This window comes from Jaculus jaculus, chromosome 17, assembly GCF_020740685.1.
Source record: "Jaculus jaculus isolate mJacJac1 chromosome 17, mJacJac1.mat.Y.cur, whole genome shotgun sequence".
Classification (NCBI taxonomy): domain Eukaryota; kingdom Metazoa; phylum Chordata; class Mammalia; order Rodentia; family Dipodidae; genus Jaculus; species Jaculus jaculus.
This window is the reverse complement of record NC_059118.1, coordinates 48572218-48599370: the sequence shown is the minus strand read 5'-3', so window position 1 is coordinate 48599370 and position 27153 is coordinate 48572218. Positions and strand designations below refer to the sequence as shown.

Here is a 27153-nt window from a genome sequence, read left to right as displayed (position 1 = left end):
AGCAGCGTGGCTGGGCAGGATGCCTGGGCTGGGGGGACACTGCGGACCCGGGCACTACATCCCATGGCACTAGAGGTGGCTGCACCCGAGCAGCACCCCAAGATATCCTTATATTTAAATAATATATTCATTCTTAATGCTGTGTATATGCAATAACTTTAATATGTTTATTTTCTTCTCAGATTTTTCATGAAGGAATTTTATATAAATCTTTAAGTATATCTTCAACATAAAGAATTCCTTTCTAGAACTACTCTTGGAGTTGTCCAGCTTTCTAGATCTCAAATTTGGCTTGTTTGAAGTCTAGTGTAGTTTGAACCTATTTAATTTTTCCCTCCCAGTTACCCAGGTGCCTGTGTTTATAATTAAGGGACAGTTGGCTTTATTTGTCCTCTTCTAAAAGCATGTAGGTTGATCTTGGTATTTAGCACTGTGTTATAGTGCTTTAAAAATCATCTTCCAAGCCAGGCGTGGTGGGGCACGCCTTTAATCCCAGCATTTGGGAGGCAGAGGTAGGAGGATCGCCATGAGTTCAAGGCCACCCTGAGACTACATAGTGTATTCCAGGTCCACCTGTGCTAGAGACCCTACCTTGAAAAACCAAAAAAAAAAAAAAAAAAAAAAAAAAAAATTATCTCCCAAAAGCTCATTTATTTTGAAATTCAGTAATGTGGGGCTGTGTCTCTAGCCGTAAGTCTAAGGATAAGGTGTTTGTGTGTGTTTGTGTGTGTGTGTGTGCACACGCACACGCATGCACATGCATGGTGATGCACACCTGTGTCCATGTGTGTTAGTGCAGGTGCATGTGTACCGTGGTACTTATATGGAGGTCAGAGGCCCTCTTTTGGTTTTTGGGTCTTGCCTTCTACTTCATTTGAGCAGGTCCTCTCACCACAATCTTTGCCAGGATAGCTAGCATGTGAGCTTCCTGCGGATTCTCATATCTCTACCTCCCTTCTTACCTTAGGAAGACAGGAATTACAAATGCTAGCAGTATAGTATCTGGCTTCACATGAGTGCCAGGGTTCTAAACACAGGTCCTCATGCTTGTTAGACAAGTACTTACTCATAGAGCTATTTTCCTAGTCCATCTTTGCAGCTTTAGTGCAATTTTATTGATTTGATGACTGACTCTAGATCTCTCTTGGCTTCCAGAGATAATACTGCTTATAGGTTTGTTCTCCAAGTCCATACCACCTCCTAAGAAGTTCCAAGTGAAACTACTATTCAAAGTATAGCATATGAGAGAGCAGGAGTTTCTGAGAATAAATCTTTATATAGATTTTATTAGAAATAAAATAGTCTACTGCTATGCTAGTACCCTAAATGTGTTTGATCTCTTCTGATCTCAGAAGCTAAGTAGAGTTGAGCCTGGTTAGTACTTGGATGGGAGAAATAGAAACCAGTTCTTTTCTGGAGGATAATTTTTGGGAAATGTTGACTTCACTGGATATGTGGCCCTCAGTTTATTGGCCGGCTGACATTTAACTAGTTGCTGTTCTCCCCATTGCACACAGCTGCTTCTTGCTGGGAATTTTGTTCTTTAACCTGATTCTTCATTTTCACCTTTCTCTGTTACATATTGCCCTCTTAAATGTTTTAACCTTCTAGAGGAAAAACGTATATCAGTATTGATGTCTTCAAAATCATAAATATCTTTAACTCCTGTTTTTGCTGTGCTTAATGTTCTGATGTACTGCTGAGATTGAAGCAAGTTGGCTCACATCCATGCTGATGCCTTTCTGGAGTGAATGTTCTTGTGATCCTTGCTTGCAGATTAAAGCCTTCAGGTTTGAATTGGAGGAGACAAAATACACTCTTGAAATATTTGCATGATAATCTACAGAAGGAAAACATTAAGTGGGAGTGGTGGTAGAATGTTTCAAGGATCAACACTTAAATGCTGGAGGGAACATTTTTTTAAAAATATTTTTATTTATTTATTTGAGAGCTATAGACAGAGAAAGAGGCAGATAGAGAGAAGGAGAGAGAATGGGCACACCAGAGCCTCCAGCCACTGCAAACGAACTCCAGATGCATGTGCCCCCTTGTGCATCTGGCTAATGTGGGTCCTGGGGAATTGAGCCTTGAACCGGGGTCCTTAGGCTTCACAGGCAAGCGCTTAGCCGCTAAGCCATCTCTCCAGCCCACATTTTTTTTTTTTTTTTAATGGATGGCAGGTGGCAGAGTTGAGAAAAAGGTTTTTGTAATAGAAATGCTGAGTCTCAGTTATGGTAGTGTGCATGGTAATGTTACAAGGGACATAATAGATGTATTATCTTTTCTAAGGAGACACTTTTGTTAGGAAGACCCCTTTTAATTCCTCTCAGCATGTTCTTGTAGGGAATGGCTCCTTAAGCAATTTTTATACAATATATTTGGGGTAAACAATTGTTTATCTTTTTCAAATTTTATCAGAGTTAATAGATTTAAGCATAAATCTATTAAAGGTATTTAAAATCAGGAATCATCAGAATCACTTTTGAGGATAGGTTCTGGATTTGCCTCTTTAATGCATAGCAGAAATCTGGGTAGGAGCATTAGTAATATTGTCACTATTATTATTCTGTTTCTTCCCTCCTTTTGCTGTTTTTTTTTAAACTTTAATATAAAAAAACTGTGTGTGCACATATGTTTGTACATATGTGGGCGTGGGTGGAGGCCAGAGGACAACCTTGCGTTCTCCGTGCTCTTCCATCTTCTTTGAGACAGTGCTGCTGCAAATCAGTGTCAGTCTAGCTGGTCTAGAAGCTTCAAGTTCTCTTGCCTCTGCCTCAGCCTCCAGTTTTCATAGGTGCTTGGAAATGAGACTCCTGTCCCACTTTGCTCTGGGCTTTATGTGGGTGTTAGTGAAGGTTGAACTTGGTGTCAGCAGACATTGTCTTTGATTGCCTTTAATTATTGAGCCATCTCCCGGCCCCTCCCTTTTCTTAGTGTAATACCCAAATTTCACATGTGATGTGTTTTCAGTATTCTTACTCTTTGAAGGGGACTCAGGGAATTGAGTTGTTTCTGCATTTAGTTCCTCATCTCATTCTTATTTTAAAGATCTGTACAAATTCTGAAGACCTTTTGTAACTAGGGGCACATGCGGTTTGAGTTTTGGGGTCTGTGGACACCACACAGGAATGGGGTTTGATCACAGTGGGTAAGATACTGTGAGGACAAAGGGCGTGATTTCCCTGTGTAAGGTCAGCTCTATCCCTGATGTACCCATGCCCTTCCACCTGTGCTATTGATGATCTCCCCTCTTCACTTGATCATTCTCTTTTCTATGACACCATGTTCTCCTCCAACTATCCTGTTTCTTCCTTTTCATAGTAAAGCTCTTTTTTTTTTTTTTATTTTTTATTTATTTATTTTTGAGAGTGACAGAGGAAGAAGCAGATAGGGAGAGAGTCAGAGAGAGAATGGGCGCGCCAGGGCTTCCAGCCTCTGCAGATGAACTCCAGATGCGTGCGCCCCCTTGTGCATCTGGCTAACGTGGGACCTGGGGAACCGAGCCTTGAACCGGGGTCCTTAGGCTTCACAGGCAAGCGCTTAACCGCTAAGCCGTCTCTCCAGCCCAATAGTAAAGCTCTTTATAAGGAGTTGATAGCACTACTTCTGCCTCCAGCCAGGCCCTACTACTTAGAGCATCCTTGTCAAGTCCACCAATGACCTCTTCATGGCCTAGCACAGCTGTTGTTTCTCAGTCTTTATCCTGTATCATCATTTTCTGTAGTTGGCCACTCTTTTCTTCTTGAACTGCTGACCACCCTGGGCCTTTTGGGCACTGTGCCCCTTGGGATAATGGTTCTTTTGCTAGTTCCCTAGCTGCTCCTTCCACTATTGGGGAGTCACTGATTGGTTGTTGCCCATTTCATGATATCTAAACACTTGAGTACCTGCTAGACACTTTCTATATGGATTTTACCTCTTTTCCTCTGCTGACTTAGACTTTCATAGAGCTTTGTGGCTTTCAAAGTGAGAGACCACCTTCTCCGTGAACAGATGCCTCCTAAATATGTATCTCTTCTGAACTCTGGACTCACTCCTTACTTATAGCATCTGAATTTAGAGGCTTGAAACATTCTTCTTCCCATGTCTAAAACTGCTTTTCCATAGTCTTTCATTCTGAGCCAGAGTCTGGATCCTTTGAGCTGTTTGGACCTAAAACTCTGGAGTCAAGGAGAACTACCCCCGTTTTCATATCACAGGGTGCATATACTATAGATCCTGCTGACTCTGCTTTTAAGACATATTTGGGATCCTTTTTTAAAAAAAATATTGTCTTGTGTTTATATTTATGTGAGAAAGTGAGAGAAAGAGAACGAGAACGAGAGGGAATGGGTACACCATGGCCTATTGTTGCTGCTAATGAACTTGAGATTCATGTGCCACTTTGTGCATCTGGCTGTATGTGGTCCTGGAGTATTGAACTCAGGCTATCAGCCTTTGCAAGCAAGTGCATTTAACCACTGAGCCATCTCCCAAGTCCTCCTGTCATTTTTGTAATCAACCCCTGCTTAGGGCATCCCTTTAGTCAGAGCCAGCACCATCATCTTTCTTAGGATAATATTAACCTGATGGACCTCCTGCTTTTCTCTCCATCATCTTGTTTCCATGTAGCAGTTAGCATTTTTTTTCTTTTGCTTTTTTGGTGAGAATCTCTGGTTCAGTGGAAAAATGCATACTTGCCAAGCATGCGTGAGGCTGTGGATCCAACCTCCAGCACCGAGGGAAGACCAAGAAAAACCGAAAACCGATTGCTATGTTCTTCTGCTCAGAATTTATAATGCTGTCCAATAGCACACAATGGAAGTAGACTCTAGTCACTTATGGTCTGGCTAGTGCAACTGAGGAACTGAACTTTAAATTGTATTTAGCTTTAATTTAAATGTAGATAGCTACATGAGTGAAGGCTAGGAGTTTCGGTCATATCCTTGAGGTGTTAGAAGCTTAACCTCTTCATTTCTCTTGACTTCATCTCATCTTCATTTTATCAGAGAAGTCTTCTAAGCCTCCTACATACTACATCTCCAGTTTTCTTTACCTCTTTTGAGTAATTATTCCCTAGTGGATCCCATATAGTCAACCATTTACACTCTGATACTGCAGAGGACCAGTTGCTGGTGGCAGGCACCTCATACGTGGTTAGTGATGGAGGGGGTCATTTCAGCCAAGGTGGTAGCATGCCTGACCAGTGAATAAAATCTTCCTGAAGAGTTGCAGAGGAATTAATAATGACCTGTGTTAGGACTTGAGGAATCTTTAGAGTCAGCAGTAATTGATTTGAGCCTTAAAGAATGGAAATAAGTTTGTTAATTTCTTTTGTTGTTTTTTTTTTTTTTTTTCTGAGGTAGGGTGTCACTCTAGGCCAGGCCGACCTGGAATTCACTATATAGTCTCAGGGTGGCCTCGAACTCACGACTACCTCTGCCTCCCAAGTGCTGGGATTAAAGGCATGTGCCATCACACCTGGTAAGTTTATTAATTTTGATAACTTGATTTTGGCTGGAGAGATGGCTCATTGGTTAAGGCACTTGTCTGCAAAGCCTGACGACCTGGTTTCAGTACCCATGTAAATCCAGATGCAGAAAGAGGCACATGCATCTGGAGTTTGTTTGCAGTGGCTAGAGACCCTGCTGTGCCATTCTTTCTTTTTGTCTTTCTTCTCTCTCCTTCTGTTTGCAAATAAATAAATAAAAATATTAAACTTAAATTAAAAAATGACATTAAAAATAAATAGCCAGATTTAGTTGATACATTTGCTTTATTTTGTTTTAGGTAATATTTATGTTTAGGCAACAAAAATCAGTATGAGTTTTGGTATATGTAGACACAAAGATGAATAAGAGACCTGGGGTGCAGCTCAGTGGTGAAGCATTTGCTTAGTAGGTGGAAAGTCTTGGTGTGATCTCCAGCACTGTGCCAGTATCTTTGTCACACACGTTGTTATGGTTACCTTCTTGTTGCTGGGACAAAGCACCTGACCAAAAGTAGTTGATGGGAGGAAAGTTTTTATTTTCTCTTAGAGTCTTGGGAAGCTTCATGATGACAGGGGGAAGCATGACAGAAGCAGAGGCTGGACATCACCTCTGCCACAGCAGGTGGAAAAAGTAGCAGCAAGAGAGTAAGCCTAACTCTGGCAAGGGGGACCTGGCTATAGCACCCCTAAGGCAGCCTCCAGAAACACCTAGGTTCTACTTCCTAAAGTGCCATTAGGTAGAATACAAGCATTCAGAACACATGAGTTTATGGGGCATCTGATTCAAACCATCATACATATTCCATATTTTTATTTATTTTAGTGAGAGAATATGGACACACCAGAGCCTTTTGCTATTACAAACATATTCTAGACTCATGTGCCACATTGTGTTTCTGTCTTTATTGTGGGTGCTAGAGAATTGAACCTGGGCCCGCAAGCTTTGAAAGCAAGTACGTGTAACTGCTGAGCCATCTACCTTTCACATAAATACATACACACACACACACACACACACACACACACACACACACACTCACAGATTCTGTTGTTGGTATTCTTGGATTAAAAATAAGGTCATTGTTAAGTTCAGTTTTGTCAGCATACTAAATGGTATATATATCTATTTAATTATTAAGAGAGTGACAGGAAAACATGTACTCTGAACTGTGTCTGTGTGATTTTTTTTTTTTTTTTGTTCTACTTGACCATCCTCTTAGTTGATTTACCCCAAGCTGTTGCTGATAGGAGTGGAATGATTTCTCCTTTTTCACTTCCCTCTTCCTTTTCTCATTATGGAATGGGAATTTTATAGAAAGCTAACTGAGAAAATAATATTCATCAAGTGTCCATAGCTTTCAGAATTAAAAAAAATCTGAATTGTTGAGATTCTCATTGGAAAAGAGAAGAACAAATTAGGTTGATATAATGATCTTGAATTGAAACGGGATGATAGAAGCTATGATGAGTTAGGGCCTACTCTAATGCAGTAGAGCAAAATTAAGGCTATGCCTGATTCCTTCTTCACAGCACATTACTGTGGTTTATTTAGGTGTTCTGGGTATGCATACCTTTTTAGCATTTGCTTTTCTGCCCTGGAATTCAGACAATATGCTCATCACAATTACCCTCTCCCTCCCTCTTTCATCAACATCTGCCTCTTCTCCTGGCCACCTCATGCTACTCTTATTCTTTGAGCCCACCTTTGAATGTAGGACTTGTAAAAATGATAAACACTTATAAATGTTTGATCTCTGTGTCCATGAAGAAGCTTTAAAGATCTTCTTTAATCTCTGAGATGAGACAGGCAAGAATACGGAACCTTCGATTACAGAATCTCTTTGAAGTTTTCTTTCTATTTCAGCTTTTCCCTCTAGCACTCCTACCTTCAATGTCTATGAGGTGGATTTTTTTTTTTTTTTTTTTCACTGAGAATTTCCCCCTGTGCTTGGGTTTCTGGCAGTCCTTAAGAAGTTCCAAAGGAGAATTAGTAAGACTATACTTCAGAGTTTGCTTTGTGCTTCCCATGTCTGCTTCTCAACAATCATGAGGTAGAAAGAGACCTTGAGAATATCTTCATCTGTTTTACATACTGTTGCTGCTGTAGATGTCAGTGTCCTAAGAGTCTGAGGGGCGGGGGGCGGAGAGTGACAGAAATAGGAGAACACAGACACAGTGAGTATGGGTGCACCTGTGCTTTCTGCCACTACACATGAACTCCAGATGCATGTGCTACTTTATGTATCTGGCTTCACATGGGTGCTGGGGAATTGAATTAAGGCTGTCTGGCTTTGCAAACAAGCACCTTTGACTGCTGAGCCATCTCTCTCCAGCCCCATTTTTATCAACTCTTTTTTCTTTTTGAGGTAGGGTCTTGTTCTAGCCCAGGCTTGCTTGAAATTCACTGTGTAGTCTCAGGCTGATCTTGAACTCAAAGTGATCCTCCTACCTCTGCCTCCAAAGTGCTGGGATTAAAGGTGTACATCACCATGTCCAGCCTCAATTCTTAATAATTAGTTTTTGAATTGAGAATGTAGGTAATTAAAACAGATTGCATGCTCTAAGATTTCTGCCTCTGGAAGATGAAAGGGGCATTTATTTTTCACAGACTTAAACATTTCTACTTTTGTTCTCTGGGGGCATTGTCTATAACAAAAGAGCTAATTGAGGTTTTTATTATAAAATTATAATTATTTAATATCTCTAATACCTTTTCATGTACCTAAACTTAATTATAGTCTGTGGGAATGGCAAAGCTCTATTTTTAATTTCAGTGGTTAATATAAAATTCCTCTCTGCTACTGGAGTGTGTGGCCATATCATCTTATTTATGTTTTTGATTTTTTTATATTTTCTTTATTTATTTAAGAGGAAAAGAAGCAGAGAGAGAGGAGAGAGAGAGAGAGAGGAGGGAGGGAGAGAGGGAGGGAGGGAGGGAGGGAGGGAGGGAGGGAGGGAGGATGTATATGGGTGCACCATAGTCACTGCAAATGAACTAACTATAGATGCATGTGCAATCTTGTGCATCTGGCTTTATGTGGGTCCTGGGGAATTGAATTCAGTTCTGTAGGCTTTGCTGGCAAGCACCTTAACCACTGAGCCATTTCTTCAATTCCTGACAAAACTTTTAAAGTGAATTTGTTGTATTTGGCTTCTTATTGCTGGCAAAATGTACTCTACCAAAAGCCGTTAATGGGAGGAAAGGGCTTATTCTGGGTTACAGACTTGAGGAAGCTACATGATGGCAGGCATGAGCAGATGGTTGACATCCCTTCCTGGCCAACATCAGGTAGAGAACAGCAGTTAGAAGAGTGTGACAAACACTGGCAAGGGGAAGCTGGTTAAAACACCCGTAAGACTGCCCCCAACAGCACACTTCCTCCAAAAGGATTTAGTTTCCAAATTGCCATCAGCTAGGGATCACACATTCAGAACACATGAGTTTATGGGAGACACCTGAATCAAACCACCACAGGGCTGTATCATCAAATGAGTTCAGATACTAAAAGCATAATGCATAGGTTCTTATCTCTGTCTGATTCTGTGTTTGCCCAGTGCTCATGGCCTCTCCTGCTGAAAACATTGCTCTCTTGTATGTCCTGTGACAGTCTGCAGAGTAATGGCAAGTATAAGGGCAACTTTTAATAAATCCAGAGATCTTAAGTAATAGTAAATGTTAGTGAGTAACTTTTAAAGAACAAACCATATTTTTGTAGTTAGAAATAAATTCACTCAATTAGCTCTTTCCCCCATTTCCCACCACCAATTATTTTGGGTTGAATGTACTGTTTGCTCAGAATAGTAAGTGGCTGGAGAAGATCTCCTCTTTCTGGGTGTTTCTGTTTGTACCCATCCTATGCAAACTCACTCACTCATGCAAACACTGGCAGCTTTGGACAAATAGTACCATCTGTGTTTTTCATTTGTGTTTCTCAAGAGTTTTGGTAAAATTTGCATAATGATGTGGCTCATTTATCTTTATATATTGTTAAGAGGTCAAATGCGTTAGATATGAAAGATTACAATGTATACCAAATAAAAGGTGTTATGACAGCAATACTCTCAGAATGATTGTGTCTTAGGTATTTAAATCTAATTTGCATATGGAATCTAGATCCGTGATTATTAACCCAACTCCATTTACAGTTGATCAAAATTTGCATAAAATTGGTTTTCTTGATAGCTTAAAGTACAGTGAGTAAAATGTTAACTCTGAGGCTGTGTGACTGTGTGATTAACTGACTGCTCTGTGACTTGTGTGACCGTGTGATTGATTGACTGCTCTGTGACTTGTGTGACTGTGTGATTGATTGACTGCTCTGTGACTTGTGTGACTGTATGATTGATTGACTGCTCTGTGACTTGTGTGACTGTATGATTGAATGCCATATGAAGGGCTAATTTAAGCACATTTGGTATAACTGATCATCTTTTCCAGAAATTAACTGTGGTACTCTGTCAGACTGTCAGAAACATGTCTGACTGTTTACCTCACACTGGGGAAAGGATGGTGGGCTTCAGCAGCTGTGCTTTCTCAGGCTTTCCCTGTATGAATCACATCTTGGTAGTTGAGTCATTGAAGAGGTGCTTGTAACTTGCCTTAGAATTGTGAATGAAGGAGTACTATGTTTTTTTTTTTAAAGAGAGAGTAGATAGGCAATTTATAGGATAGACAAGCTTGCAATTTAAAAATAATTAAACTTTTATTTATTTGAGAAAGAGAGAGTGTGTGAGAGAGAGAAAGAGAGAAAGAAGACACACAGAGAGAATGGGTGTGCCAGGGCCTTCAGCCACTGCAAACTAACCTCAAATGCATGTGCTACCTTAGGCTTCTGGCTTATGTGGGTCCTGGGGAATGGAACCTGGGTTCTTTGGCTTTGCAGGCAAGTGCCTTAACTGCTAAGTCATCTGTCCAGCCCCAGGAGTACTAATTTTATGCACTTTATGTTGTCTTTTGTTTCATTGAAGGCTTTATTTTTGGCATTGTTAAATAACTTGCAAAGCTTTGGTTCTTTTTGTAGTGATTTTGGCTTGAAGACATGAACCATTTTATTAAAGATCATGTTATACATGTATGTATAGGTCTATCAGGGTAGTGAGCTAATGTGTCTTTTTTTAGATAAAGTTTCTGGCTGTTGACAAAAGGTTGATTACTTCTTAGAGCAATGATGGTTTGTAATGGCACAGGAAATTCACATTTTGTATTTAAATTTTTTCCATGTGATTAAACCTGTTGTAAACACATTAGGAAGAGTGTCGGGCCACTGAAGAGGTCTTTGTGTTTGAAGAGTTTGATTCTCTCAGTGTTATTAAAGTCAGTCTTGTGTGTAGGACCTCCTGCAGCAGTCTTTTAAAAATTATTTGTTTGCACACACAGACAGAGAAAAGAGAAAAGAAAGGGAGAGAGACAGAAAGAATGGGTTCTCCAGGGCCTCTTGCCACTCTAAATGAACTCTAGATGCATGTGCCACTTTGTGCATCTGGCTTTTTATGGGTACTGGGGAATTGAACCCAGGTTATTCACTTTCTTGGCAGGAGCTTTTTTATTTTTATTTTTATTTATTTGAGAGCGACAGAGAGAGAAAGAGGCAGATAGATAGATAGAGAGAGAGAATGGGTATGCCAGGGCCTCCAGCCACTGCAAACGAACTCCAGATGCATGTGCCCCATTGTGCATCTGGCTCATGTGGGTCCTGGGGACTCACACCTCAAAACAGGGTCCTTAGGCTTCACAGACAAGCACTTAACTGCTAAGCCATTTGTCCAGCCCCCAGGCAGGAGCTTTAACCTCTGAACCATCTCTCCAGCCCCAGCAGTGTTTTTTCTAGCATTTATTTCCTTTTATTGCATGCATGGTCTCTCTCTCTCTTTGTGTGTATCATTGGAACAAATTCTTAAATAAGATGGAAATATCCCAAATAGATATGTATTTTTTTTTAAATTAAGGACATGCTTTGGATACATTATATGTTGGTACCATCTTTTCTCTTGTCCCCGCAGGTGGTCATCCTCAGTGGGGTTGCTAGTATTCCCCATGGGGTTGTAGGTTATTCATTGTCGGTGAAGCAGTCAGTTATTGGGGGGAGGCAATGCCTTTGGGCATGATGTCCCAGTCTGTGGCTCTTATAGTCTTTTTGCCTTCTCTCCCACAAAATTCCCTGAGCCGTGGTGGGTATGTTTTAAGTCTACTTGAGTGATGAGCAATACCTTAGGAGTCGTTGGATCTCTGCTTTATATATTTATTTTTATTTATTTGACAGAGAGAGAGGGTGAGAGAGAGAGAAGGGTGTGTCAGGGCCTTCAGCCACTGCAAACAAACTCCAGACGCTTGCACCCCGTTGTACATTTGGCTAATGTGGGTCCTGGGGAATCGAACCTGGGTCTTTTGACCTAGAAGGCAAATGCCTTAACTGCTAAGAAATCCTTCTAGCTTTCTGCTTTGTTGAGTATCCTCATGGTCTGTTTCCTTCACCCTGGTGCTGATTGTCAGGCTCACCAGGGAAGCAGCATTCTTGCTCCCCTCACCAGTTCTTCTGTGGTTTCACCTGGGCCTTGCCTGAAGTGCGAGGGGTAGTTTATCTCCTCAGATCTTGGTACCTTCTAACAAAGAAAAACAGATTCTTCATTGGAAAGTGAACTCAGATAAGCATTATAAATTTAGGAAGATTTTGATGTATGTACCCCTTTTAGCCAAACACTAGTGGGAGCTTGACCCTGGAGAGCATAATCTTTGTCTCTATGGGATTCCAACCTGGTTCCCAGTTCCAGATATGGATTCTTTTCCACTGAGTGGATCTCTTTTCCAATCAGAAAGGCTGTGTGCCACTACTGCACTAGTGTGTACTTGTCAGGCTGGTTGCTTCTGAGAGGCTTAGACACCTGCTTGCTTATACTGTTGTTGGCCACTTTCCTCCACTAGCTCATGTAGCATTTTCCATCACTAGTCAGGCTAACTCTCTGGGGACTGGCTCTCTTCCTGATTCCAAGCAGGTCTCTCTGTGTTTTCTGTCAGTAGAATATGGTGTCTTTAGCAATATGGCCTTACTTTTACCTCAGGTGGATAATCAAGGGCTTTGAAAGAAGTGTGTCTTGTTTTGGGGACTTTGTAGGTCTCTCTGATCAATAGCTCAATGTGGGTAGCACTAATTTCTGGTACATAGAGCTATAGGTCAGAACAAAAAATTTTTAGGGTTAGGCTTTATCTTACCCTCTCCAGGGCACTTCTTTTCAGATGCCCCCCTTCCCCCATTCTCCTTTTCAGGGTTAAATCTTTTAGTTTACCTTCAAGGAAGAAGGTTTCTCTGGTACCAGTTCATTTTTGACTGAGATCTGTTTATTTCCCCCCAACCTTCTCTCCAAATGCTTGCATCTCTATTGTCTAGGTCTTGAGTTGCCTATCAGATATGTGGCGTTTGTCTTTCTGTGAGTAATCTATTGGCTGTGCTTATGGTATATTTGTCTGTGCAAAAGCTGTTTAGCTTCATGAGTTCCCATTGGTTGAGTGATTGTTTACTTTCCTGGACTACTGGAATGTTTAGGAAGTCCTTCCCCACTCCTATGTTGTGGAGAGTTCCTTCTATTTATTCTTTTAATAGTTTAAGAGTTTCAGGTCTTATATTGAAGTCTTTAATCCATTTGGAGTTGATTTTTATGTGTGGTGAGATGAGTGGATATAATTTTTTTTACAGGTGGTTATCCAACTTGTCCAGCACCATTTATGGGAGATGCTGTCTTTTCTTTACACTTTTGGCACCTATGTCAAAGATCAAGTAGCTGTAGTTATTTGACCTGAGGGTCAGGTCTTCAGTTCTGTTCCATTGCTCCATATGTCTGTTTTTATGCCCGTACCATGCTGTTTTTGTTACTGTGGCTTTGTAGTATATTCTTAGTTGGGTATGGTGGTACCTTCAGATGTGTTTCTTTATGCTGAGGATCTCTTTGGATATCTGAGGTCTGATGCCATTCCATATGAATTTTGAGATCATTTTTTCTGTCATTGTGAAGAATGATGCTGGGATTTTTATTCGTATTGCCTTAAATCTTTATATTGCTTTTGGTAGAATTGCTGTTTTCACAATATTAACCATGCCTATCCATGCGCATGGGAGGTCTTTCCATCTTCTTGTGTCCTCTTCAATTTCTTTCTTGAGTGTTTTTATGTTTTCATTATATAGGTCTTTCACATCCTTGGTTAGTGTTATTCCAAGTTATTTGATTATTATTACCTTTTTTGTGGCACTTGAAGATGGGACAGCCTCACTGACTTCTTTCTGTCTATTTGTTCTTTGCATACAGAAAAGCTACTGATTTTTGTGTGTTGATTTTATATCCTGCCACATTGCTCAAGGAATTAATCACCTTTAGAAGTTTTGAGGTGAAGAGTTTCAGATCAATTGTGTATAGGATCATATTATCTGAAAATAGGGCTAATTTGACTTCTTCCTTTCCAGTGTATCCCTTTCATTTCTTACTCCTGTCTTATTACTTAGATTAGGACTTCTCAGACTATGTTGAAGAGCATCTGTGAGAATGGGCACCCCTGTCTTATTTCCAATCTCAATGACAAGTCCTAGCATCTTAACTGCAAAGCTATCTCTCCAGCCTTTTTCTTATTTTCATTTGATCAAATTTTGCCAAGGGTTTATCAATCCTTTTTATTTCAAAGAATGAGCTCTGTCTTTCATTGATTTTCATAATTTGCAGTTCATTAATTTCTGCTCCTATCTTATTTCTTTCTGACTAGAGCTCTTAGGGTTGGATTCTTCTTGTTGTGCTAATGCCTTTTGGTGGATGGTTAAGTTATTAATTTGGGATCTCTCCATCATTGTTAAGAAGACATTTAATGCTGTGAATTTTCCCCTTCGGACTGCCTTTATATGTCCTAAAAGTTTGGGTAAATTGTGTTTTCATTGTCATTCAGTTCTAGAAAATTTCCAATTTCTTTTTTTATTTTTTTCCACATTGCATTTATTTTTAAAAGTGTGTTGTTCATGGGCTGGACAGATTGCTTAGTGGTTAAGCCAGTTGCTTTCAAAGCCTAAGGATTCATGTTCAACTTTTCAGGTCCTACGTAAGCCATATACACTAGATGACACATGTGCAAGATCATAATGCTCACAGGTGATGCACTGTTTAGAATTCCGTGACAGTGGCTGTAGGCCCTGGCATGCCAATTCTTTCTTTCTTCTTGTCTTGCATAAAAAAAAGGCCAGACTTCCGGTTAAGATGGCGGCGTAGGTACCACGCCAAAGCAGCCTAGGGGGGAAAAGACCCAAAAAAAACTCAGCAAAATACACACTTTTACTAAAAAGTGAGGTTTATAGGAAATTGAAGCGGCAGCGGAGAAGTAGAAGAGTTATAGAGCATCCAGAGCCCGCACAGGCGGGAAAAGTGGCTCCGGCAGCTCGGCCAACCCCCGCAGCCGCGGCGCAGCAAAAAACCACCAGACTCGGCTCAAGCTGCAGGAAAAGCCAGGTGCGGGATTTTCCCCTCACACCGTGCTCTCCGCAACTCGGGAAACGTGAGGGGAGAGCGGCAGCGAGCAGCGGAGGAGCAGACAGCGAGGTAGAGGAACATGTGGAACAGTGAGACAACCAGAGCAGCCGTGGCTCCCTCCCCTACCCCACCGCCTGAGCCCAGCTCCAGCGAACAGAGCAGCGGCCCGGGACCCGGCCACGCTAACTTGGGCTGACAACGGGACCCAAGCAGGAGCAGAGTTCGGGAGCAACATCAGCGGCTCCAGCACCAGTACCAGCGGCCACAGGAGCAGCAGACCCAGGAGCGGCAGCAGCGGCAGATCCCGCAGAAGCAGCTTCAGGGGGAGCAGCGGCAGTGGACACAGCAGCAGCAGCTTCAGCAGCAGTGGTGGCTTCAGCAGTGGCAGCTACAGCAGCAGCAGAGGCAGCAGCAGCGGCTCAGTTTGCCCTGTAGGAAAAGCAAGTGCCCAGCTCCAGAAATCAGAACAGCAGCCCAACGACCCAGGCAGCAACTTGACTGAGACCAAAATCACCCAAGGTAACTGGGATTGTACCAGGGAAGGGTCTCACTTGGTCACAAGCTGACTTGGATCCCTCAACAGACCAGAAATCTAAACCTCTTTGTTGATAGAGGATCTGGTCATTATAATAACTACTCTTGCATACATACTCGGGGCTGTTTTTGATTGAATGTGTACAGTGTTTAGTTAAATTTTAGAATCTACCTGTATTTTATTCCACTCAGCCTGCTTGAATACTCCTATAGCAGGGAAACTCAACCCCTAAGAACATCTTTGTAGATACTCTGAGAGTCTTAAGAGCCACACCTAATACCTTAAGGTCCTACCCTGAAAATATATTACATCAAATCAATTGATACAGCTAAGAATACACAGCTAGCTAGAAAATCCAAGCATTAACTTAATCCAAGATGCAAAAATATATACATTATAACACAAGAAACACTAAAAAGCAAGATGATATAAATCCACCTAAAAGTATTAATGCATCAGAAATGTCCTCCAGTGAGAAAGAGTTAGAGGAAATGCCTGAGAAAGAGTTCAAAAGAATAATTATAAATATGTTCAAAGAGGTCAAAGAACACATGAAAACAATCAAAGAAGAAATCAAAGAGGAAATCAAAGAGGAAATCAAAGGAATCAAAGAAGAGGCAGGACACCAATTTAATGAAATAAAGAAGGCAATACAAGACATAAATAGGGAAATAGAAATAATAAAGAAAAACCAGTCAGAATTACTAGCAATGAAGAACACAGTTAATGAAATAAAAAACTCTGTAGAAAATCTCACCACTAGGATGGATGAGGGAGAGGACAGAATATCTAAGCTAGAAGACCAGGTGGCAGACCTAATGCAGTCCAACAAAGAGAAAGACAAACTTATAGAAAAATATGAGTGGGAACTTCAAGATATTAGGGACACTATGAAAAGATCCAATATAAGAATTCAGGGCATAGTAGAAGGAGAAGAACTCCACTCCAGAGGCATAGTAGGCATCTTCAACAAAATCATAGAGGAAAATTTCCCGCAAATTGGGAAAGAGGTGCCAATACAGATACAGGAAGCCTTTAGAACCCCAGCCAGACAAAACCCAGAAAGAACCTCTCCTCGCCATATTATAATCAAACTTCCAAACACACACACCAAAGAAAAAATATTGAAAGCAGTTAGAGAGAAAAATCAAGTTACCTACAAAAGCAAGCCCATCATGATTACAGCAGATTATTCAACACAAACTTTTAAAGCCAGAAGGGCTTGGAGTGATATATTCCAAGTTCTGAAAGATAACAACTGTCAACCAAGGTTACTTTATCCTGCAAAGTTATCCATTCAAATAGATGGAGAAATGAAGACATTCCATGACAAAAGCAAGTTAAAGGAGTATTTGAAGACAAAACCAGCTCTACAGAAAATACTTGATAGAATCCTCCATGCTGAACAAAAGGAAAAGCACACATATAAGGAACCTAGAAAAAACCAGCTATACTCAAATACCATTTAACAGAAGAGAGCACAGGTAGAACCAGAAACACACACACACACACAAATGGCAAACATAAATACACACCTTTCAATAATATCTCTTAATATTAACGGTCTCAATGCCCCAACGAAAAGACATAGATTTGCAGACTGGGTAAAAATCAGGATCCTACAATTTGTTGTCTCCAAGAAACTCACCTTTCTACAAAGGATAGACATTATCTTAGGGTGAAAGGTTGGAAGACGGTGTTTCAAGCAAATGGGCCTAGAAAACAAGCAGGGGTTGCTATCCTAATATCAGACAGGGTAGACTTTAGTCCGACGTTAGTCAAGAAAGATAAGGAAGGTCACTTTATATTGATTAAGGGCATACTCCAACAGGAGGACATTACAATCCTAAACATATATGCACCTAACATGGGGGCTCCCAAATTCGTCGAACAAACACTATTAGAACTAAGGTCACATATAACACCAAACACAGTGGTGGTGGGTGACTTTAACACCCCACTCTCATCAGTTGACAGGTCATCCAGGGAAAGAATAAACAGAGAGGCATCTGGACTAAATGAGGTCATAGAAGGAATGGACCTAACAGATATATACAGGGCATTTCATCCAAAGGCTGCAGAATATACATTCTTTTCAGCAGCACATGGAACATTCTCCAAAATAGACCATATATAAGGACACAAAGCAAATCTTAACAAATTCAGGAAAATTGAAATAATTCCTTGCATTCTATCTGACCACAATGGAATTAAACTACAAATCAGTAGCAAGAAAGGCTATAGAGCATACACAAAATCATGGAAACTAAAAAATACACTACTAAATGATGAGTGGGTCAATGAAGAAATCAAAAAGGAAATCAAAAAATATGTAGAGTCAAATGATAATGAGAACACAACATACCAAAATCTCTGGGACTCAATGAAGGCAGTTCTAAGAGGTAAATTTATAGCCTTAAGTGCCTATATTAAGAAATTAGAAAGGTCGCAAGTAAACGACCTAATGCTTCGCCTTAAAGCCTTGGAAAAAGAAGAACAAGGCAAACCAAAAATCAGTAGACGGGAAGAAATAATAAAGATTAGGGCGAAAATTAATGAAATAGAAACAAAAAGAACAATCCAAAGAATTAATGAAACAAAGAGTTGGTTCTTTGAAAGGATAAACAAGATTGATAAACCCTTAGCAAATCTGACCAAAAGAAAGAGAGAAGAGACACAAATTAATAAAATCAGAGATGAACAAGGTAACATCACAACAGATTCCAGAGAAATTTAAAAAATCATAGGGACATACTAAAAAGCATATACTCCACAAAGTATGAAAATCTGAAAGAAATGGATGATTTCCTTGATCTATATGACCTACCTAAATTAAATCAAAATGAGATTAATCACTTAAATAGACCTATAACAAACATGGAGATCCGATCAGTTATCAATAATCTCCCAACTAAAAAAAGCCCAGGCCCGGATGGATTCACTGCTGAATTTTACCAGACTTTTAAGGAAGAGCTAACACCATTGCTTCTTAAGCTTTTCCAGGAAATAGAAAAAGAAGGAATTCTACCAAACTCCTTCTATGAGGCCAGCATCACCCTGATACCAAAACCAGGCAAAGATAGAACAAAAAAAGAAAATTACAGACCAATCTCCCTCATGAACATAGATGCAAAAATTCTCAACAAAATATTGGCAAACAGAATACAAGAGTATATCAAAAAGATCATTCACCCTGACCAAGTAGGCTTTATCCCAGAGATGCAGGGATGGTTCAACATACGCAAATCTATAAATGTAATACATTACATAAACGGGTTGAAGGACAAAAATCACATGATCATCTCATTAGATACAGAGAAAGCATTTGACAAAATCCAACATCCCTTCATGATAAAAGTCCTACAGAGACTGGGAATAGAAGGAACATATCTCAATATAATAAAGGCTATTTATGACAAGCCTATAGCCAACATATTACTAAATGGGGAAAAACTGGATGCTTTTCCACTAAAATCAGGAACAAGACAAGGGTGTCCACTGTCCCCACTTCTATTTAATATAGTTTTGGAAGTCTTAGCCATAGCAATAAGGCAAGAGACACACATAAAAGGGATACAAATTGGAAAGGAAGAAATCAAGTTATCATTATTTGCAGATGACATGATTCTATACATAAAGGACCCTAAAGAGTCTACTAGCAAGCTGTTAGAGCTGATCAAAACCTACAGCAATGTAGCAGGATACAAAATAAATACACAGAAATCAGTAGCCTTCATATATGCTAACAACAAACACACAGAGGATGAAATCAGAGAATCACTCCCATTCACAATTGCATCAAAAAAAATAAAATACCTTGGAATAAACCTAACCAAGGAAGTAAAGAATCTATACAATGAGAACTTTAAAACACTCAAGCGAGAAATTGCAGAAGACACTAGAAAGTGGAGAAACATCCCTTGTTCCTGGATTGGAAGAATCAATATCGTGAAAATGGCAATCTTACCTAAAGCAATCTACACATTTAATGCAATCCCTATCAAAATTCCAAAGGCTTTCTTCATGGAAATAGAAAAAACAATCCAAAAATCATTTGGAATCACAAAAAACCTCAAATATCTAAAATAATACTGAGCAACAAAAAAGAGGCTGGTGGTATCACCATACCTGATTTTAACCTATATTACAGAGCCATAGTAACAAAAACAGCATGGTACTGGCACAAAAACAGATATGTAGATCAGTGGAACAGAATAGAGGACCCAGATGTAAGCCCAAGTAGCTATAGCCACCTGATATTCGATAAAAATGCCAAAAATACTCATTGGAGAAGAGACAGCCTCTTCAGCAAATGGTGTTTTGAAAACTGGATAAATATCTGCAGAAGGATGAAAATAGATTCTTCTCTCTCTCCGTGCATAAGAATTAAGTCCAAATGGATTAAAGACCTTAACATCAGACCGGAAACTTTGAAACTGCTAGAGGAAAAAGTAGGGGAAACCCTTCAACATATTGGTCTTGGCAAAGACTTTCTGAATACAACCCCAATTGCTCAGGCAATAAAACCACAGATTAATCACTGGGACCTAATGAAATTACAAAAATTTTGTACCGCAAAGGACACAGTGAAAAAAGCAAAGAGGCGACCTACAGAATGGGAAAAAATCTTCGCCAGCTATATATCTGATAGAGGATTAATATCTAGGATATACAAAGAACTCAAAAAGTTAAATAATAAGGAATCAAACAAGCCAATCAAAAAATGGGCTATGGAGCTAAATAGAGAGTTCTCAAAGGAAGAAATACGAATGGCATATAAGCATCTAAAAAAATGTTCTATGTCACTAGTCATCAGGGAAATGCAGATTAAAACTACATTGAGATTCCATCTCACTCCTGTCAGATTGGCCACCATCATGAAAACAAATGATCATAAATGTTGGCGGGGATGTGGAAAAAAAGGAACCCTTCTACACTGCTGGTGGGAATGTAATCTGGTCCAGCCATTGTGGAAAACAGTGTGGAGGTTCCTAAAGCAGCTAGAGATTGATCTACCATATGATCCAGGTATAGCACTCCTAGGCATATATCCAAAGGACTCATCTCATTTCCTTAGAAGTACATGCTCAACCATGTTTATTGCTGCTCAATTTATAATAGCTGGGAAATGGAACCAGCCTAGATGTCCCTCAACGGATGAGTGGATAATGAAGATGTGGCACATTTATACAATGGAGTTCTACTCAGCGGTAAAGAAAAAGGAAGTTATGAAATTTGCAGAAAAATGGATGGACCTGGAAAGTATTATACTAAGTGAGGTAACCCAGGCCCAGAAAGCCAAGCGCCACATGTTCTCTCTCATATGTGGATCCTAGCTACAGATGACTGGGCTTCTGTGTGAGAATGAAAATACTTATTAGCAGAGGCCAGTAAGTTGAAAAGGAGACATCAAGGGTGGAGAAAGGAAGGGAGTAGGATACTTAATAGGTTGATATTGTATATATGTAATTACAATGATTGTAATGGGGAGGTAATATGATGGAGAATGGAATTTCAAATGGGAAAGTGTGGGGGTGGGGAAGGAGGGAATTACCATGGGATATATTTTATAATCATGGAAAATGTTAATAAAAATTAAAAAAAAAATAAAAAAAAAAAGGCCAGCCTGTTGGGCTTGCTTCAAAAAAAAAAAAAAAAAGTGTATTATTCAGTCTCCATGACCTGATAGAATTCCTGATGTGTCTCTTGTCAATTTCTAGTTTTAAAGCTTTGTGATCTGATATGATGCAGGAAATTATGCCATTTATCCTGAATTTATGGAGGCAAGCTTTATAGCCTAATATATGATCTATTGTGGAGAAGGTTCTGTGGGCTGCTGAGAAGAATGTATATTCTGTAGAGTTGGGGTGGAATGTCCTGTAGATGTCTGTTATGTGTATTTCATCTATGGTGTTGTTGAGCTCTGTTATTTCCCTGTTGATGTCCTGCTTGGATGATCTTTCTATTGATGATAATGGAGTATAGAAGTCCCCAACTATGATGGTGGTGGTGTCAAGTGGTTTTTGTTTATAAACTGTGGTGTATCTGTGTTTGGTGCATATAGATTTATGATTGTGATGTCCTGATCAGTCCCTTGATCAGTAAAATGTGGCCTTCTTTGTCCTTTTTGATTACTTTTGGTTTGAATTCTATTTTACGAGCTATCAATATAGGAACACCTGCTTGTTTCTTTTTTCCATCCTTTGACTCAGAGAAGGTGTTTGTCTTCAGTGGGGAGGTGGGTTTCCTGAAGACAACAGATAGAATGGTCCAGTCTTCTGACCCAACCTATTAACTGTGTCTTTTGATGGATGAGCTAAGATCTATTAATATTTAAGCTTATAACTGTGAGGTTTGATTTAATCCTGACCATGCATGTGTATAGTATGTGTAGTGTAGGTATATGTTTATGCCGATGCAGTTCCCCATGGGCTTGCCTGTAGCAGTTGAGAAGAACATCAGATGTTCTCCTCCATCACTCACCCACCTAATTTTTTTTACTGGTGATGGAGTCTCTCACTGATTTTGGAGCTTGCTATTCATGAGCACCAGCTATTCTCCAGTCTCTGCTCTCCCTAGGGCTGGATTATAGACGTGTGTGGCCATGCCTAGCTGTTTATGTGGGTTTTGGAGATTTATACTGGTCCAATCTCAAGCTCTCATGCTTATGCAGAAAGTACATTTAACTGCCGAGCTGTCTCTCTGGCCTCCATTATCCATTCTTTATTCTGGCTAATAAACACCCTTAGTGAGTTTATTAGATTTATAAAATTCACTTTATGTATACTATTAGATCAGAATGTGTGCTATATAAAATGAGTCATACCTGTATAAAATCTAGCATGTTTTTATTCCCAGGTTCTATGTGTTGAATGACAAATAGTACTGTTTTTAGTGAGATTGATTCCAGATACCCTGAGGGAAACGGTGATTTCCTTTCTATGGCATCGCTAACTCCTCAGTTTTCTTCCTGTCTTGCCTTCCCTGCAGCTCACACTTAGGTCAGATTACTGAGAAAATCAGTGTTATTGATGAATGCTTTGTTCATGATTATAAGTCTCAGTACCTCAGAGAAAGAGTAGCAACACATAATTAAATGCAAATGGTGTCAACTTGTTTAATTTTGAGTTAATGTAGGTCAATCCAATGCTATTGATCACTTGGGAGTAGCACTACTTGGGGTCTGTCTAATAAAGATGATAATGATTTCTATGTTTTCTCATAGATCAATCACTATTTGAGTTTGAGGGAACATTTTTGTTCCAGAAATAGTACTTAAGTTTTAACCAAAGTCTTTTCATGGGGAGGTGAGAGGGGTGACTTCAATAAAGTTTTCAGTTTAATAGATGGGAGCAGGGAGAATTGTCTGTAAGAGATGATTCATATTTATGCTTGGTACAGAGGGGTTCATTACTCCCAGGTATAGTCTAGTAGTGGGCTGGTGTTTGAAGATGAGGATGATAACAGCAAAAATCCAAGAAGAGCATGCATAGGTGTATCACAATATGAAACTTAAATGTCCAATATGTGGTTATGGCATGGGAGTGTAAAGGAGGAAAGAAGTCCTGATAGTCTTTAATGCAGACTTGTTTAGCTGCTCAACAAATGGAGGCCCATAGAAATTGGAAGACGTGTGCCAAGCCATTAAATGAGTCACTGGCAGTCTGAAGCCAGAGCCTATTTACTTAACCTGTTGCCTTTTGCTGTACTATTCTTTTTCCTTGTTTATTAGTTATACATAATTGTTATTGGGTTGTCAGATGGTTAAACATGATTTGAGAAAGGAGGTAGGAACATCTAATGGAAAAGTTGATTTCACAATTCTGCTCAAGACTAGCACTGCTGACAGTCATTAATAATAGTAGCTAATGTGATACGGAGAACTTGCCATACAAAAAGCACTGTGCAGAGGCTTTGCATGTACTTACATGTAATCCTCCAAAGAGATCTGTGAGATAGATGGTATTGTTATGCTGTATCATAGATACAAATGCAAGTCTTAGAAAAGACTGAAGTCATCCACTAGAGGTACCTACCTAGTGAGTGTGGGAGCATGTTTGAACTACCATCTCTTATTCTGCTTCCCTTTGTGTGTCCATCAGCAGAAGGATTTTTTGAATATATGCAAAGCCCCTTTCAGTTTTGTGACTAGTAACTTTTATTTTACTTATTTATTTGAGGTAGAGAGAAAGAGGCAGATAGAGAGAGGGAGAGAGAGAGAATGAGCATGCCAGGGCATCCACTGCAACAGAACTCCAGACACAGGCACTGCCATGTGCATCTGGCTTACGTGGGTACTGGGGAATTGAATCTGAGTTCTTAGGCTTTGCCGGTCAGCACCTTAACCTCTTAAGTCATCTCTTCAACCCTGACTAGTAGTTTTTAACTTTGAAAATAATTGTTTCTTGTTTATAAGTTTTTCTTTTCATTATAATCTGAAAATCAACTAATGTCATCTTAGTTCAGCTTCGGAGACTTCTTGTGGTAGAGTTCATTCAGAAATGTCTGCTAGCTTCTAGGCAGGGAAAATGAGATTAGCTTGCTATTATTATTTGGTGCTTAGGATCTCAGGCTTTTTCCTATTGGTTTATAAATTCTCTTTATAATAGTATAGGTAGGGTGGGGAGATGGATTTGTGGTTATAGGTGCTTGCTCGCAAAGCTTGTTGACCTGGGTTCTATCCTTCCCTACACTCACATAAAGCTGGATGCAGAGTAGTGCCTATAATAATCCAGGCAGAACCAGGAGAATACAAAGCTCATGGATCAGCTAGACTGGGGTTTATTTGAAGCAGCAAGAAACTCGATCTCAAAGGTAGAAGAGCACTGACACCTTGAGGTTGTTCTCTGACCTCCACATGCCCCTCCCCGTCAAATAAATAAATAAATAAATAAATAAATAATAAACAAACAAACAAATAAATTATAAATAAATGACTAGCATTCTTGTAGCATTCAGGAAGGGAAAGGCAGAAGAAGCTTGAATTTGAGACCCATCTGGTTTACATTGTTAAGGCTTAGTGTTAAGCAATATAAAACACAGAAATCAATCAAAGTAAAGAAAAAGTCTCATTGTATTTCAGGGATTTGTTATAGAAGAACAGGTTAGTAAGTGTATTTTTGCTTAGAAAATTGGAACATTTGCCTACCTCATCTTGCCACATTTCCTTCTTTTTTATGATTCTTCAGTTACTTAGGTTCAGTGGCCTCATCTGTTTAGGTTTAACAATTGTATGGGCTGTGTTTAGAGTTGTGAGGCACTGTCTTTTTCATCCACCTTAGTGTATGTAATAATGTCTTTCAGGCACATTAATCATATTTGTTTCTAATATGAAGGAGGTGTTACATCCAGTTTCTTTATGTAAGGATGGAACATTCTGTTGTGCCTCCTTGTCATACTGATGACATAGAGTGGAGATTTAGGGAAGGGCGTCCATTTGTTCCTACCATGAGCTGAGGTTGTGTTCAATTTTTTATCTTCTACTTTCTTTTTGTTTATCATCTGCTGCTGACAGCCACCAGTTAGAGAATCATGAGGAGACCTTTATGAATTCCTGTATAGATAATGAAGCTCTAGAGATTGACCACCTGCTCATGAGATATCAGGTGACCTGACACCCAAGTTTCTTATAAATTGAGTGTTTTCTGACCCATTTAGCCACAAATAGTATTAATCTGTTGTATAGAAATGTTCTATCAGTGACCAAGCTTGATAAGATATGAAAGTTAAAGATAAGTTACAATGAGAAAGTAACACTGATTCCTTTGATATGACTCCATTTCATCTTTCATTTAGTCCATGCCTACGGTATCCTGGGATGTTTCCTATGACCAGTTGAGTGGAGAACAAAGAAACTTGACCTTGGTATACAAATGGGTATGGGTAATATGCTGATGTATTCAAAAATAGACCCCATAGCATTAAAACCCCACACAAGATTGATCATCAGTGAATATCATGAAGGACAGTTCCCCTAGCAGGCAGAACTTTGGGCAGTCTTATTTGTGCCAGGTAGTTCTCAAATACAAGATGACCAGCATATCAAAATGTGCATTGATTAAAGTTTTGTTTGGATGATCAAAGATTTGGAACAAACAAGATCTGAAGATTGGTGATAAGGAAATTTAAGGGAGAAATGAGAAATTGGTGATAAGGAAATTTAAGGGAGAAATGAGAGGAAGAACTCTGAATATACACAGACTAAGATTGTGTCTTATTTAAAGGGCCCCTCCCCTGCCAAGGGTACATACTCACAGGGGACTCTTACTGATGAGGTGAACAAAGCAGGGTGCTTTGTAGATGTCAGTCACCTACCTTCTCCAGCCATCTCAGTCTTGCTCACTGGGCCTATGAAAACATGGCCATTTTGGCAGTGTTGAAAGCTATTCATGGCTTTAACAATGAGGAACTATTGTTAATGATGTAAAAGGGCTGACCTGGCTAATGTTGCTGCTAAGTTCCTAATCTGCCAACCTTAGAGTCTCACCATTGAGGTCCTGGTGTGACACCATTCTCTGAGGGAAACAGTTGGCCATCTATTGGTGGTTGGTTATACTGGACCTTGTTCATTGTAGAAAAGGAAAGATACATCCTTACTGGACTAGCCATGTGGTCTACATGTGGATTTTTCTTCTGTATAGAAGAATCTATATGGAATATGTACATATATATATATATATATCTATAGAGAGTGCTTCTGTCAGCGCTGTTCTCTATAGATATCTTTGTGCATTATTAGGGCATTTTGCATTGTATTGCTTCCGGTCAGGAAAGCCATTCCATTGAGAAGTGTGGTTGCGAAGTAGTACCAAGGAGGGATACCATTGAAAGTGTCCACCTTGGCTCACAGGCAATTATGTGTGCCTTCTCTAGGCCACCAGTTCTTGGCACTGGTAATCAGGGGATGAGGTAAGCATTGCTTTGATTATTGTTATGCTATAGCTTGAATATGAAATGTTCCCACTTAGAAGGCTTAGCCCCCAGCAGATGGCACTGTTTTGGATGGTTTTGGATACTTTAGGAGGTACGGAGAAAATACATCCCTGGGGACGTCCTTGAAGGCTGTGTCTTGTACCTGGTGTCCCTCTTTCTCTATTTTTCATTCTCTTTCCCTCTCCCCTGCTCCTTCTCTCCCCGCCTTTCCATCTCCCCCTTTCCCCCTCTTTCCTCCCCTCCCCCTTCTCTCTGTGTGTTGAGATAGGGTCTCATGTAGCCCAGGCTGACCTCAAACTCACTGCTCACTGTCAGCATGAGAGTGACCAGCATCTGCTGTGTGACCTTGCCATCATGTTGTGCTGCCTCATTGCAAGTCCAGAAACATGGAACCAAATGGCAGATGAAACCTCTGAATCTCCAGGCAGAAATACCATCTCCTTGGTTATATCAGGTACTTGGTCATAGAGATGAAAATCTGGCTAATACGACCTTGTTGGTGGGATTTTTGCTTTCTCTCCTGGGAGCACTGAAACATGCTTAGTTGATCTTTGTCCTCTAGGAGAATGTTTTCATCTGGAGACAATAGTGGCTGCATTGAATTGGAAGATAAGGTTGCTACTTGGCCATTTAGAAGTCATTATCCGAGCTGGAGAGATGGCTTAGCGGTTAAGCACTTGCCTGTGAAGCCTAAGGACCCTGGTTCGAGGCTCGATTCCCC

General features: G+C 40.0%; 1 protein-coding gene across 6 annotated transcripts in view; it reads left to right on the top strand.

Annotated features, from left to right (window-relative positions):
• The window catches only part of Cdkal1 (CDK5 regulatory subunit associated protein 1 like 1), a 670695-nt gene that overhangs the window by 39064 nt on the left and 604478 nt on the right, over positions 1-27153 (top strand). The window lies entirely within an intron of this gene.